At 35.4% G+C, this 13,803-nt stretch overlaps 1 protein-coding gene across 2 annotated transcripts in view; it reads left to right on the top strand.

Annotated features, from left to right (window-relative positions):
* LSAMP (limbic system associated membrane protein) overlaps window positions 1-13,803 on the top strand; it is a 649,278-nt gene that overhangs the window by 459,811 nt on the left and 175,664 nt on the right. The window lies entirely within an intron of this gene.

Genomic DNA, 13,803 nt, shown 5'->3' with positions numbered 1-13,803 from the left:
AATTAATGGCTAAGTTAATTAAGTGTTGTAGTCACCAAAAGGATAGAGAAACTTTGTTTTTTTATTAACTTTTGAAACGAGCTAAGAAGATAATATCTAGCATATTATTCTGCTCAGCAGCAATGAAATCATAATAATTAGGAAAAGAAGACTTGATGCAAGAATGGTTTTAAAGCTTCATAGTATTAGGTCCACCAGTGCATCAGAAATAAGAGAACTAGTTTTCTTCGTATAAAAACAAGTGTCCTTGTAGTACTATGAAAGCAAATAAGAAAGCATTCCCCTATAGGGCTTTGAAGATAAGATAAAGCCCCTTTAAAGAGCTTTATCATGAAGTTTTAACAATAGCTGTCCTGCCCTTATAGTCTAAACACATCATTGCCCTAGTTTAGAAATTCATCTTGGGTTTTGGCCTCTCTGTTTATTGTGAAATTTTGGAAAAAACAAACAAACACATGAACAGGCATAATTCATCATAATATATTTCTCATCAACATTGTACAGGCATAATTCTGAATGCTTAAAATGAAGATTTAAGGAACCCGTTTTGCATCCCTTTTCTGCCTCCAGGACCACTGGCCTGCAGCTTCCCCTCCGGTGATATCCACTGTCTATCTGTCTCATGCCTCAGAATTATCTGAGCCTACCCTTGCATTTCCTGGTGCTGGCAGGCCTTAGAGAGGTTGAATGAACTGTTGCCTCCTTTCTGTCTCCTATTCTCAACTCTCATCACATGGTTAAAATAAGAAGATGGATTAAATGACTTATAATGTACAGTGATTGCTATAAAAGTCATAGAATGCATATAGATGTTAAATAAGAGGGCTCATGACAACACATATATCACTGAATTTAGAGGAGTAAGGGTTCTCTCACATACCCCACCTGCAAACCAGCAGTGCCAAAATTATCTCTTTTAATAAGTAGGTAAATATCCTATTTTTAAGGAATTTTTGCAAGTACGGAGTGTCGTATTCCCACCAAACAATCTGAGTTTTCACACCCCATAGAAATTTCTACATATATTTGTGATATATACATTCAAATGCACAGCTAAAATATTCAAATATACAAAGTAAGTCAAAGCAAGAACTTCTTTGTTCTGACCTAAAAGTACCTCATTAGTGAAGATGTCCAAGATAGACAGCCCCAAATACGCTGAGGTCCAAGGGCATGAAAGCGTCCTTACTTCTGTAGACTAACAAATGGATTTATGCAAATTAGTATGAGAACTTGAAGATATTATTGTGACAAACTGATTGGTATACACACGCGGCCAAGGGGAAAATCCCAGGTAAGCAGCATTATTATTACCACTGCCATAATTATTGCCAAAACCATGAGACCTTAAAGCTTCCTGGATGAAAGGCTTTTGAGGGAAAAACAATCTATCCAAGGGTTTGCTCTGTGGACTTGAAATTACTTTTCAACCTTTTCTTCTTATTTATCCAACTCATTTCAGAAGATGAAACACCTATTCCAAGGTGAGGAAAGAGGCTTCTGGGGAAAAGAAAAAAATAAATTCTTTAGGATGGTCTTGTTATTTTCTGTTCATTCTCCTGATCCTTTTTTTCCCCCTGCTTATTTCCCTGATTTTAATTTGTCTTACTCCATTTCTATCCTTTTGCCCTCAATTTTTCAGAATATCCTGGATCTTTTCTCTCTGTGTCTCATCTTCCAAACTCTCAGAAGTATTGTCAGTAATCAGTTATATCTTTCCTACATTCTTTGTTTTTTGTCACCTCTTTAAGGCATGAATATTGCTTCAGAAAGATGGTACTCATTATTGTGCCTGAAGGGGCGACAGTAAAAATAGGCATATATGAAATGAGGGCTGTGGAGAAGCAGTATGATGGTTAAGATCACACATTTTGGAAACAAGTGTGCTTGGGTTTGAACGCACACACTGCTGTTTACTAGCTATGACAAGGCCAGTTTATTCATTCCCTACTCTGAGCTTGACTTCAAGCAGATCTTATAAAGAATTAATAATATCTAGTTCACGGGATTGTTGAGGATTGTTGAGATAATAATACAAAGACTTTCGTAAATTGTCAGGAACCTAAGAGACAATAGACAAAGTAACAACATTGAGATGGTGGTGAACATGACAGCAGTGGTACAGACAGTTGTGATATGATGATTATAGACTGGGTTTTCAGAGTCTCTGTCAGAAGAGGCAGTCCCCTCTGTCCATTTGAATTGCAAGCCCTTGGTAATCATTTGCATATTTAAAAGCTCAGAAAGAGGTACTCTGCCATAGCAGTCGTGCTTAAGCCTAAGTGTTATGGTCAGGTTTATGTTTTTTCACATTTCCAGAGATAGAGTTACTTCACACACACACCTCAAAATCACACACACTGCTTTGTCCTCCCCACTGGTTTTCCCACTGTTATTGTAAAAAATTTTCACACGTTCAAAAAACTATGTAAGACATAAATGTAAGTTTTAAACAAATAGAATAATATTAATATCCTTGTACCTGGCACCTAGCATAAAAAAAATAGAGAAGGTTATTCATATTTTGAAGCTCTCCCATAGCACTCTCTGATTGCTGCCTCTCTCCTGCCCATACCAGAGGTAATGGCAATCCTAAATTTGAATTTATCATTCTGCTGCATTAACTTATAAATGGTAGGATGTATCCCTAAATAATATATTGTTTAAATTTCCTTATTGTTGAATTTTTATAAATTGTATCATGCTGATAGATTCTTTAGAGATTGAGTTTATTCCAGGCTGTGTGTTGGAAGCAAACATTGAGTGAAAACACTATAATGAAATAGCCATTCTCCTACCTATGGTCTTTTGGATTATTTTCAATATTTGGCCTTAGAATCATGTTATTATGGGGCGTTTGGGTGGCTCAGTTGGTTAAGCATCCAACTTTGGCTCAGGTCATGATCTTGTAATTCATGAGTTCAAACCCTGCGTTGGGCTTTGTGCTGACAGCTTGGAGCCTGGAGCCTGGAGCCTGCTTTGGGTTCTGTGTGTGTGTTTCTCTCTGTCCCTCCTCTGCCATGCTCTCTCTCTCTCTCTCAAAATAATTAAAGAAATAAACATTGAAAAAAAAAAGAATCATGTTATTATGAATATTTTTGTACATGCTTCCTGGTGCACATAAGAATGTGTAACTTCAAAGCATATGCTTAGGAGAATGTAGGCTATGTATGTCTTCAACTTTATGGGATAATGCCAACCCTTTTTCTAATGAGGTTGCATTGGTTAGGATTAGGTTTAGGTTAAGGTGCTGTGAGTATAAAAAATCAAGAATCATAATAGTTTAAAGTCATGCATTTTTATCTCAGGTTCAAGATATTTGGAGGTGTACAGTCCAGAAATGATAAGACACTTCACAGAGTCAAAGACGCAGGGTCCTTCTATTGTGTAGGTCACCTCGAATATACAGTTTTCATCAACAAGTCTAAAATGGTTTCTGAAGCTTCAGCCAGTATATCCTATTTTGGCTGTCAAGGAGAAGGAAAACACACACACATGCACACACACATACCCATACACACACACACATACACACACACACAAGAAGTGTATAGCCTCTTCCCCAAAGATACACACAGTACTTTTTCTTATACCCCCTTGGCCATAACTTACATGGCCATGTCTGACTGCAAAGGAAACTTGGAAATCAAGTCTTTATTCTACCTGGCCATGGATCCATTTAAAAATAGAATTACTAATGAGAAAGAGAAGAAAGACAAATATTGGAAGATAACCAACAGCCTCTACCCATATTAATTTATACATTCACCTGAAGACTAAGGCAGTTTTGTTTCCCTGCATAGTTGCCACACTTAAAATTATCAGACTTTAAAATTTTTAAAGATTATATTAAATATTATACCATTTAAAAATTGTATGTGATTGATACTAAAGTTTCATTTATTCATATGCTTATTATTTGTATTTCCTTGTCTATGAACTGCCTATTCCTCTCTTTCCCGTATTTGTGTAGTTTATCTTATTCTTAGTGATTTTATGAATTTTGTGTTTATTCTGAATAATAACCCTTTATCAGTTATATAAATTGCAATTGCAGGAAAAATATCTTGTTAGTGCCTCAGCTTATTATTTCTTCAAACTGATGTGAAGTTCTTTTTTAAAAGTTTAATCTAGTTCAATTTATCAGTCTTTTCCATTATCATTTAAACTTTCTATGTCTTGAGGAGTACCTGGCTGGCTCAGTCAGTGGAGCTTGCAACTCTTGATCTTGTAGTTGGGAGTTTGAGCCCCATGTTGGGTGTAGCGATTACTTAAAAATAAAAAAAGTCTTTAAAAAATTTTAAGTAAACTTTCTATATCTTGTTTGAGAAATCTTTTTTTTTTTTACATTTATCTTTGAGAAACAGAATGAGACGGAGCACAAGTGGGGGAGGCACGGGGCGGGGGGAACAGAATCTGAAGCAGGCTCCAGGCTCTGAGTAGTCAGCACATAGCCTGAGGCGGGGCTCAAACTTACAGACTGCAAGATCATGCCCTGAGCCAAGTCGGCTGCCCAACCAACTGAGCCACCCAGGTGCCCCTATATCTTGTTTGAGATATCTTTCCTCATTTTACTGGGTATAAGATATTTCTACTTTATTTTCTAAAAGTTTTGAAGTTTTTATCTTTGCATGTATGTATTTCAATGGATTAGAATTGACATTTTTTTGTGCGTTGCTGGGTAGAACTATAATTTCATTTATTTCCATCTGCATAAATAAAATAGTCTTAGCATGAATTTAAGAGTTTAACTTTTTCCCACTGATCAGAAATGCCAGCTTAATCTTATCCCATTTCTCTTATAAACAGAGATCAGTTTCTGATAGTTAGTTCTCTATTCCTATATCCAGCTATAGTAGACTTGCTATTTAATAAAAAAGGACCCTCTTCACATCTTATTTTTTGTTTAAATATTTCTTTTTTATGTATTTTTGTTTACTATTAAGTAAACTCTACACCCAACGTGAGACTTTAACTCCTTACCCTGAGATCAAGAGTTGTGTGCTCTACTGACTGAGCCAGCCAGGCACCCCTGTTTAGGTATTTCTTAATTGCTCTAGGCTCTTTGTCCTTGCACATAAATTTTAGAACCAGTTTTTCAAGTTCAACAACAACAATAAAATACAGTTCACACTTGATAGTCTTACATTAAATCTAATTTGTCGATTTAAGAAGAACTGACATCTTTATAATATTGGGTATTATATATATCCTTTTTCAAGCAGATTTTTAATTTTTTTTTTTTTTTAGAGAGAGCATGAGCAGGAGAAGAGGGGCAACGGGAGAAAGGTAGGGAGAGAGAGAGAGAGAGAGAGAGAGAGAGAGAGAGAGAGAGAGAGAATCTTAAGGAGGCTCCACACAAACCCTACATAGAGCTTGATCTCATGACTCTGAGATCATGACCTGAGCCAAAATCAAGAATCAGATGTTCAACCGACTGAGCCACTCAGGCTCTCCTCAATCTGATTTTTGAATGGTATCTGGAAATGCAGTTGACTTTTGTTTCTTTATTGTATAGCCATCCAATTTCTAAATTCTCTTAATTCCAAAATTGAATACATTCTATTGGGTTTCTATATTGACAATTTTTTTTCTATTTTATTGTGAAATAATTGACATACATCACTGTATAAGTTTCAGGTGTACAGCAGATGGTTTGCTTTACATATATTGTGAAATGTTTACCACAGTAGGTTCAACTAATATCTATCTTCTCATATAGATACAATAAAAAGAACAAAGAAAGAGAAAAAAGTAAAAAAAGAAAAGTATTTCTTGTGATGAGAACTCTGAGAATTTACCATCTTAAAAACTCTTATATGTCATATAGCTGTGTTCACTATAGTTATTATTTTAGACATTATATCCTTAGTACTTATTTTTTTTTTATAACTGGAAGGTTGTACCTTTTGATCACCTTCCTCTAATTCCCCCTCCCCCATCTCTCTGGTAACTACAAGTTATCTCTTTTCCTATGAGTTTTTTATGTTTGCCTTTAGGGGGTTTTGTTTTTGGTTTTGTTTCAGATTCCACATATGAATGAGATCATGCAGTATTTGTCTTTCTCTGTCTGACTTATATCACTTACCATGTGTTCAAGGACCATCCATGTTGTTGCAAATGATAGATTTCTTCACTTCTTATGGCTGAATAATATTCAATTATGTGTGTATGTATGTAGGTGTGTGTGTGTGTATGTGTATGTGTGTATGTATATTCACAAATTCTTTATACATTCATCCATTGATGGACACTTTGATTGTTTCCATGTCTTGATTATTGTAAATAATGCTACAATGTATATGAGGGTACAGATATCTCTTCAAGTTAGTGTTTTCATTTCCTTTGGATATAGTCCCAGAAGTGGAATTTCTGGATCATATGGTAGTTCGTTTTTAATTTTTTGATGACCCTCCATACTGTTTTCCATAATGACTGTACAAATTTATAATTCCACCAACAGAGAACAAGCGTTCCCTTTTCTTTACATCTATGCCAGTACATGTTATCTGTTGGCATTGTAATAGCCAGGAAGGGATATCTCATTGTGGTTTTAATTTGCATTTCCCTAATGACCAGTGATGTTGTGCATCTTTACATGTACATGTTGGCCTATTGTATATCTGCTTTGAAGAAATGCCTATTTAGATACTTCCCCGTTTTTAAAGTGGATCATTTGTTTATTGTGTGCGGGCATTTTTTATTGTTGTTTGTTGAGGTTTTTTTATTTATTTTTTAAATTTTTTTCTTGTTTGTTTGTTTGTTTTTTCTTATTCAGGTTTATGAGTCCTTTATATATTTTGTGTATTAACTCCTTATCAGATATATTATTTGCGAATATTATTTTCCCATTTTGTAGGTTGTGTTTTCACCTTACTGGTTTCTTTTGCTGTGAAAAAACTTTTTTTTTAATTTTGATGTAAACCCACTTATTTATTTTTTGTCTTGTTGTTTGTGCTATAGGTGTCATATCCAAAAAATCTTTACAAAGACCCATGTCAAGGATTTTTATGCCTGTATTTTTTTCTAAGAGTTTCATGGTTTCAAGTCTTACATTCAAGTCTTTAATCTATTTTATTTAATTTTTGTGAGTGACGTAAGATATGGGTCCAGTTTTATTTTTCTGTTTTAAATTGTCACAGCACTGTTTATTGAAAAAGACTGTCCTTTATCCATTGAGTATTCTTGGCTCCTTTGTCAAAATTAATTGACTGTATATGCTTGGGTTTACTTCTGGGCTCTTGATTTGGTTCTGTTGGCCTATTTGGTTCTGTTTTTATGCCAATGCAATACAGTTTTGATGACTGTAGCTTTATAGTATAGCTTAAAATCAGGGGTGTGGTACCCCCTGCTTTATTCTGCTTTCTCAGAATTCCTGTGACAATTTGTGGTCTTTTATGGTTCCATATAAATTTTAGTAATGTTTTCTCTACTCCTTTAAAATGTACATTGGAATCTTGAAAGAGATCACACTAAATTTATGGATGTTTTCTGGTAGTACTGAGATTTTAGCAATATTAATTTTTCTAATCCATGAACACAGGACACCTTTCCATGTATTTGTGACTTTGATTTCTTTCATCAGTGCCTTGTAATTTTAAGATTGGAGATTTTTCAACTTCTTAGATAAATTTATTCTTAAATATTTTATTGTTTGGATGCTATTAAAAATGTGATAGTCTATTTCTTTTTTTAGAAAATTTGTTGTTGCTGTATAGAAATTCTTATGATTTTTTATGTTAATTTTATATCCTGCAACTTTACTGAATTCCTTGACTAAATCTAACAGGTTGTCGGTTGAGTGTACGATTTTATGTGTATAAAATCATGTCACCTGATTATAAAGACAATTTTACTTGTTCTTTTCCAATTCTGATGCTTTTTATTTCTTTTTCTTACCTGATTGCTATAGCAAGAGCTTCCATTTCTATGTTTAATAGGAGTGGGAGAGTGGGCACCCTTGTGCTGCTCCTGATCTTAGAGAAAAGCTTTCAATCTTTCACCACTGAGTATTTTAGCTGTGGGCTTAAAGTATATGGCCTTTATTATGTTGAGATATGTTTCTTCTATGCCTAGTTTGTTTTTATCATAAATAGATGTTGAAGTTTGTTAAATGCTTTTTGTGCATCTATTGAAATAATCATATAATTCTTTTCTTTCATTTTATTAATGTGATGTATCATGCAGATTTCCATATTTTGGACCATCCCAGGGATAAACCCATTTGATTATGTGTGAATGATCCTTTTAATGTGCTGCTGACTTTACTTTGCTAGTATTTTATTAAGGATATTTGCATCTAGGGGCACCTGGGGGCCTCAGTCAGTTAAGCATCTGACTCTTGATTTTAGCTCAAGAACTTTTGGTTCATGAGATTGAGCCTTGTGTCAGGCTATGTGCTGACAGTGGGGGAGCCTGTTTGGGATTCTCTGTCTCACCCTCTCTCTCAGACAATCAATCAATCAATCAATCAATTTTTGCATCTATATTTATCAGGGATATTAGCCTGTCATTTTTCTTTTTCTAGTAGTGTCCTTTTCTGGGTTATGTGTCAGGATTATGCTGATCTCATAAAATGAGTTTAGGACTATTCCATCCTCTTGGATATTTGGAAGCATGTGGGAAGGACTGGTGTTAATTCTTTAAATGTTTAGTAAAATTCACCAGTGAAACGATCTGATCCTGGGTTTTTCTTTGTTGGGAGAATTTTTGATTACTGATTCAATCTTCTTATGTGTAACTGATCTTGAGATTTTCTATTTCTTCTGATTCTGTCATGGTAAGTTGAATGTTTCTAAGATTTTTTTTTTTTTTTCATTTCTTCTAGGGTATCCAGTTTTTTGGAATATAGTTGTTCATAGTAGCCTCGTATGATCCTTTGAATTTCTGTGTGTCCATTGTAATGTCTTTTTCATTTATAATTTTCTTGATTTGGGTTATTTGTCTTCTTTCCTTGATTAGTCTAGCTAAGGATTTGTCAATATTGCTTCTTTTCAAAGAACCACTTCTTTTGTTAATCTTTTCTATTGTTTTTCTGTTCTCTATTTCATTTATTTCTGCTCTTATATTTATTATTTCCCTTATTCTGGTAACTTTGGGCTCAGTTTGTTTGTATCCTAATTCCTTAAGGAGTAGAGTTAGGTTGTTTGTTTGGGATCTTTCTTGATTATAAATGTAGGCATTCATTGCTATGAACTTCCTCTTAGAACTGTTTTTGCTGCATCCCATAGTTCTAGTAGGTTGTTTCCATTTTCATTTGTCTCAAGGCACTTTTTTGTTTCCTCTTTATTTTTTGTTCCAATAGTTTTTAGGAGAGTATTGTTTTATTTCCATATTTTCATGAATTTCCTATTTTCCTCTTGTTGATTCCTAATTTCATACCATTGTGGTCAAAAAAGATATTTGGAATTATTTCAATCTTCCTGAATTTTCTAAGACTTTTTTTGTGGCATATGGCTTATCCTAGCAAATGTTCCATATGTGTTTTAGAAAAATGTGTATTTTGCTGTTGTAGGATAGAATGTTCTTTATATATTTGTTAGATCTATTTGATCTATAGTGTTCAGGTCTGCTTTTTCCTTATTGATTCTCTGTATGGATGATGTATTTATTGTTAAGAGTGGGATATAAAAGTCCCCAACTATTTTTGTACAACTACTTATTTCTCCTTTTAGCTCTCTTAGGTTTTGTTTTATATATTTAGGTGCTCCAATGTTGGGTGCATAAATGCTTATAATTGTTATAACTTCTTGATGTATTAACCCCTTTATCATTATATAAGAACTTTCTTTGTCTCTTTTTACCATTTTTCGTTTAAAGTCTGATTTGTCTGATAAAAATTAAAAAAAAAAATTATTCCTGATTTTTTTTGTGACCATTCACTTGAAATGTCTTTTTCCATACCTTCATTCTCAGTCTATTTGTGTTTTTGAAGCTAAAATGAGTGTCTTATTGGCAGCATATTGTTGGATCTCATGTTTTATTAATCCATTCAATACTTTTAATTAGAGAATTTAATCCATTTATATTTAAAGTAATCATTGATAGATAAGGACTTAATATTGCCAGTTCAATTTTTTTCTGGTTGTTTTGTAGATCTGTTTTTCCTTGCTCCTTATCTGCTGCCTTTTGTTATGTTTTGATGTCTTCTGGTATGAGTATGCTTTGACTTCTTCATCATGTTCTACTGTATAATTACTATAAGATTTTCCCTTTTGGTTACCATAAGGCTCACATAGGTATCTTAAACTTATAACACCCTATTTTAAACTGATAACAACATCAATAGAATTTGTAAACTTTACACTTTTACTTCTTCCCCCTCACATTTTAGATTATTGCTACTACAATTTCCATGTTTTTTTTTTATGTTGTGTAATAACAGATTATTGTAATTATGGTTAGTTTTGCTACATTCATTCTTTTTTAGCTTTTAAACTAGAGTTGTAAACGAATTATGTGCCACTGTTACCATATTGTGGACTCTAACTGTGACTATACATTTACTATTATTAGTGAGATTTATGCTTTTTATGTTTTTATAATGTTAATGAGAATTATTTTACTTCCACTCAAAGAATTCGCTTTAACATGTCTTGTAAGGCACTTCCAATGGTAATGAACTCCCTAAGCCGTTTGTTTCTGAAAGACAGCTTCACCAGGTATAGAATTCTCCATTGACAGTTACTGTCTTTTAATATTTTGAATATGAGATTCCATTCTCTCCCAGCCTGAAATGTTTCTGTTCAGAAATCCACTGATGGTATGAGGCTGGGGCAGGGGAGGGTACCTTCTATATAATCTCGGTTGTCTCTTGTTGCTCTTAAAATTCTTTCCTTATTTTTGACTTTTGACAATTTAATTATAATGTGTCTTGGTGTAGTCTATTTGATGGTTCAATCTATTTGAGATTCTCTAGGCCTCATGGATGTGGATGTCCATTTCTCTTCCTGTGTTTGGGAAGTTCTCAGCCATGATTGCTTTAAAGATACTTTCTGTCCCATGTCCCACTTTCTGTGTCTTCTTCTGGAATTCCCATAGTGCCTTTTTGTTTGTTTTTTTGTTTGTTGTTTTGTTTTTTGTTTTTTTTACATTCTCATAATTCCTGTAAGCTTTCTTCATTCTTTTCTTTTTGTTTTCTTTATTGTCTTTTAACTATGTGATTTCTAATATTCTATCCTCTAGGTTACTGATTCTTCCTCCTACACACTCAAATCTACTTTTTACACTCTATGTTGAATTCTTAGCTCAATATTGTATTTTAAAGCCTAAGATTTTTTTTTTTTATGGTTGCTATTTTGTTGTTAACACTCATTTTGTTCATGCATTGTTTTTGTAATTTTGTTTAGTTTTTTTGTCTGGGTTTTCTTCTCCACTAAACTTCCTTAGGAGAATTCTTCTGAATTATTTGTCTGACATTTCATAGATTTTCAGTTCTTTAGAGAGTCAGTTATTGAAGTTTAATTAGTTTCTTTTGGCAGTATCATATTTACCTAATTTTTTTGTGATCCTTGATTCCTTACATTGGTATCTGTATATTTGAGTAATTGGGTTCTTCTTCCAGACGTTACAGGTTTGCTTAGGTAGAGACAGTTCTTATCAGTTGGCTCAGTTTGGATTTCTGGATGTGTTTGCTGGTAAAGTCTTTGGGTAGGTGAGGCCTTTTCTTATGTTTGACCTCTGAGGATGGGGATGGAAATAGTTGGATCAGACTGCTGGGTTTGTTCCTTACACAAATGAGGTTGTAGGATGGGCTCCATGGTTACCTGGATTCTTGGGTGAGACTTACTAGATGGTTGAGATTGGGTACTATGTTCAATAGTATCTGGGGCTATGAATTAGGTTCCTTGCTCTAGTGGGACAGCAGGATGGGGCCCAGGACCTATGCAACGTATTTAAGGACCCAAATCAGACTAGAGTGTGCACTGAATTCCCTGGCCAGGTTAGGCTATCAGGTTTGCCCTGTAGACAGGGGAAATCACAAACATGCTGTCTATTCAAGTGCCATTGTGTACAGGGTTGTTGAATGGGCTATAAAGCTTCTCATGTGCACTCTTATTAGGTTCTGTAGCTGGACAGGCTGAATGCTGTATTCAGCGATGAGAAGGGCTACAGATGAGATTGCCTGTCTGGACACAGTGGAAAAGCAGCTCTAAAGCCAGTAAAGCTCTTTGTTGTCTTAATTCAAGCCAACCCACTCCTCAAGTTTCCTAGCCAAACAGGACCACTAGCTTTGCTTTGCAAACTGTCACCTCTGCCTGCCTTTCTCAGCTAAAGCACCACTGAGCTGCACAGCTTCCAGGAGTTGTTGCCAGCACTTCTGGTCAGATGGAGCCAGAAGACACTCTTCACAATAGGTGGGAGCTATGTCTCAGGTCCTTTGCCTGGGGAGGTAGTATAAGGAGCCCCTCCACACTACCCTCAATTTCTCAAATAGGCTGTTCAGTTGGGAGGGCCCCAGCACTACCATCAGCCTTAACTGTGAATTTAACCTCTGGCTTTGGGTAGCACTGGAACCCTCCATGCCTGATACTGACTTTGCTCTGGAGGCAATCAGCACTGCCCACCCCTCTCTAGTCTCCAGTGCCACTGAGCCACTCAGCTTCTTGGAGTTTTTACCAGCCCTACTGATCAGATGGGGCCAGAAGACACTCTCCACAGTGGGTGGGGCTGTGATTCTGTTCCTTGCCCAGGCATGGGCAGACAAGGCTCTAAGTCTGGCAGAACTTTTCATTTGAGAATCTGAATCAGACAAATCCACACCCCACTGGGTTCCCTGGTTAGAGCGCACCCCCAACTTAGTTATTTGGATAAGAAAAGCTGCTAGTTAGAATTACTATGTGGGGACTGCAGGTATGAACTCAGTCTGCCAAGATATGTGTGCCTCCTTCTACATTACAGTCAGATTCTCAGTGGCTAAGCCCTGCAGATTCCCCTACAATCCTCATGGTATGAGATCAGAATGGGACTCCAACAAAGCATCCCCAATGCTGGGTTCTCTTTTCCCATTGGAGGAAGTGGGGGCTCAGAAGAGATCTTTCCATGTGATGGTGCATTAGCCTAGTGCAACATGTAGCCACTTCTCTTACCCTTCTAAAGCCATCTGTCTCGGTCTCTGTGGTATAGGGGGGTGCTTCAGCCTCACTCCCATGTTCTAGGATTCTCAGTAGTGTCTTGTTCCTTAATAGATGTTAGTTGTTCTTCTTGTGAGGAGTGAAGTTAGAACCTTTCTCATTGTCTGTGTGCATCGTTATATAAACAATTTTATCATCTGTGCATAATAGATAGTGTTTATTTCCTTCTAGTCCTTATACTTCTTGTCTTATGATACTGACTGGGATCTCCATCATAATGCTGAACAGAAGTGGTGATAGACGTCATTTTTGTATTCTAATTTTAAAAGAAATGCTCTTTGTTTTTATTTTAATTCCAGTATAGTTAACATACATGTTATATTAGTTTCAGGTGTACAATGTAGTGATTCAGTAATTCCATACATCACCCAGTGCTCATCATGACGAGTGCACTCCTAAATCCCCATCTCCTATTTCACCCATCTCCCCACTCACCTCTCCTCTAGTAGTCATCAGTTTTTTCACTATAATTAAGAGTCTGTTTCTTTGTTTCTCTCTCTCTCTTTCCTCATTTGTTTTGTTTCTTAAATTTCACATATAAGTGAACTCATATGGTATTTGTCTTTCTCTGACTTAATTTGCTTGGAATTATACTCTCAGCTCCATCCATGTCATTGAAAATGGCAAGATTTCATTCATTTTTATGGCTGAATGATATATGTGTATATAT

The sequence above is a fragment of the Panthera pardus genome, unplaced genomic scaffold, assembly GCF_024362965.1.
Source record: "Panthera pardus isolate Hobbes unplaced genomic scaffold, ASM2436296v1 HiC_scaffold_16, whole genome shotgun sequence".
Classification (NCBI taxonomy): Eukaryota; Metazoa; Chordata; class Mammalia; order Carnivora; family Felidae; genus Panthera; species Panthera pardus.
The sequence above is the reverse complement of the archived record's forward strand: the minus strand, read 5'-3'. Positions and strand labels throughout refer to the sequence as shown.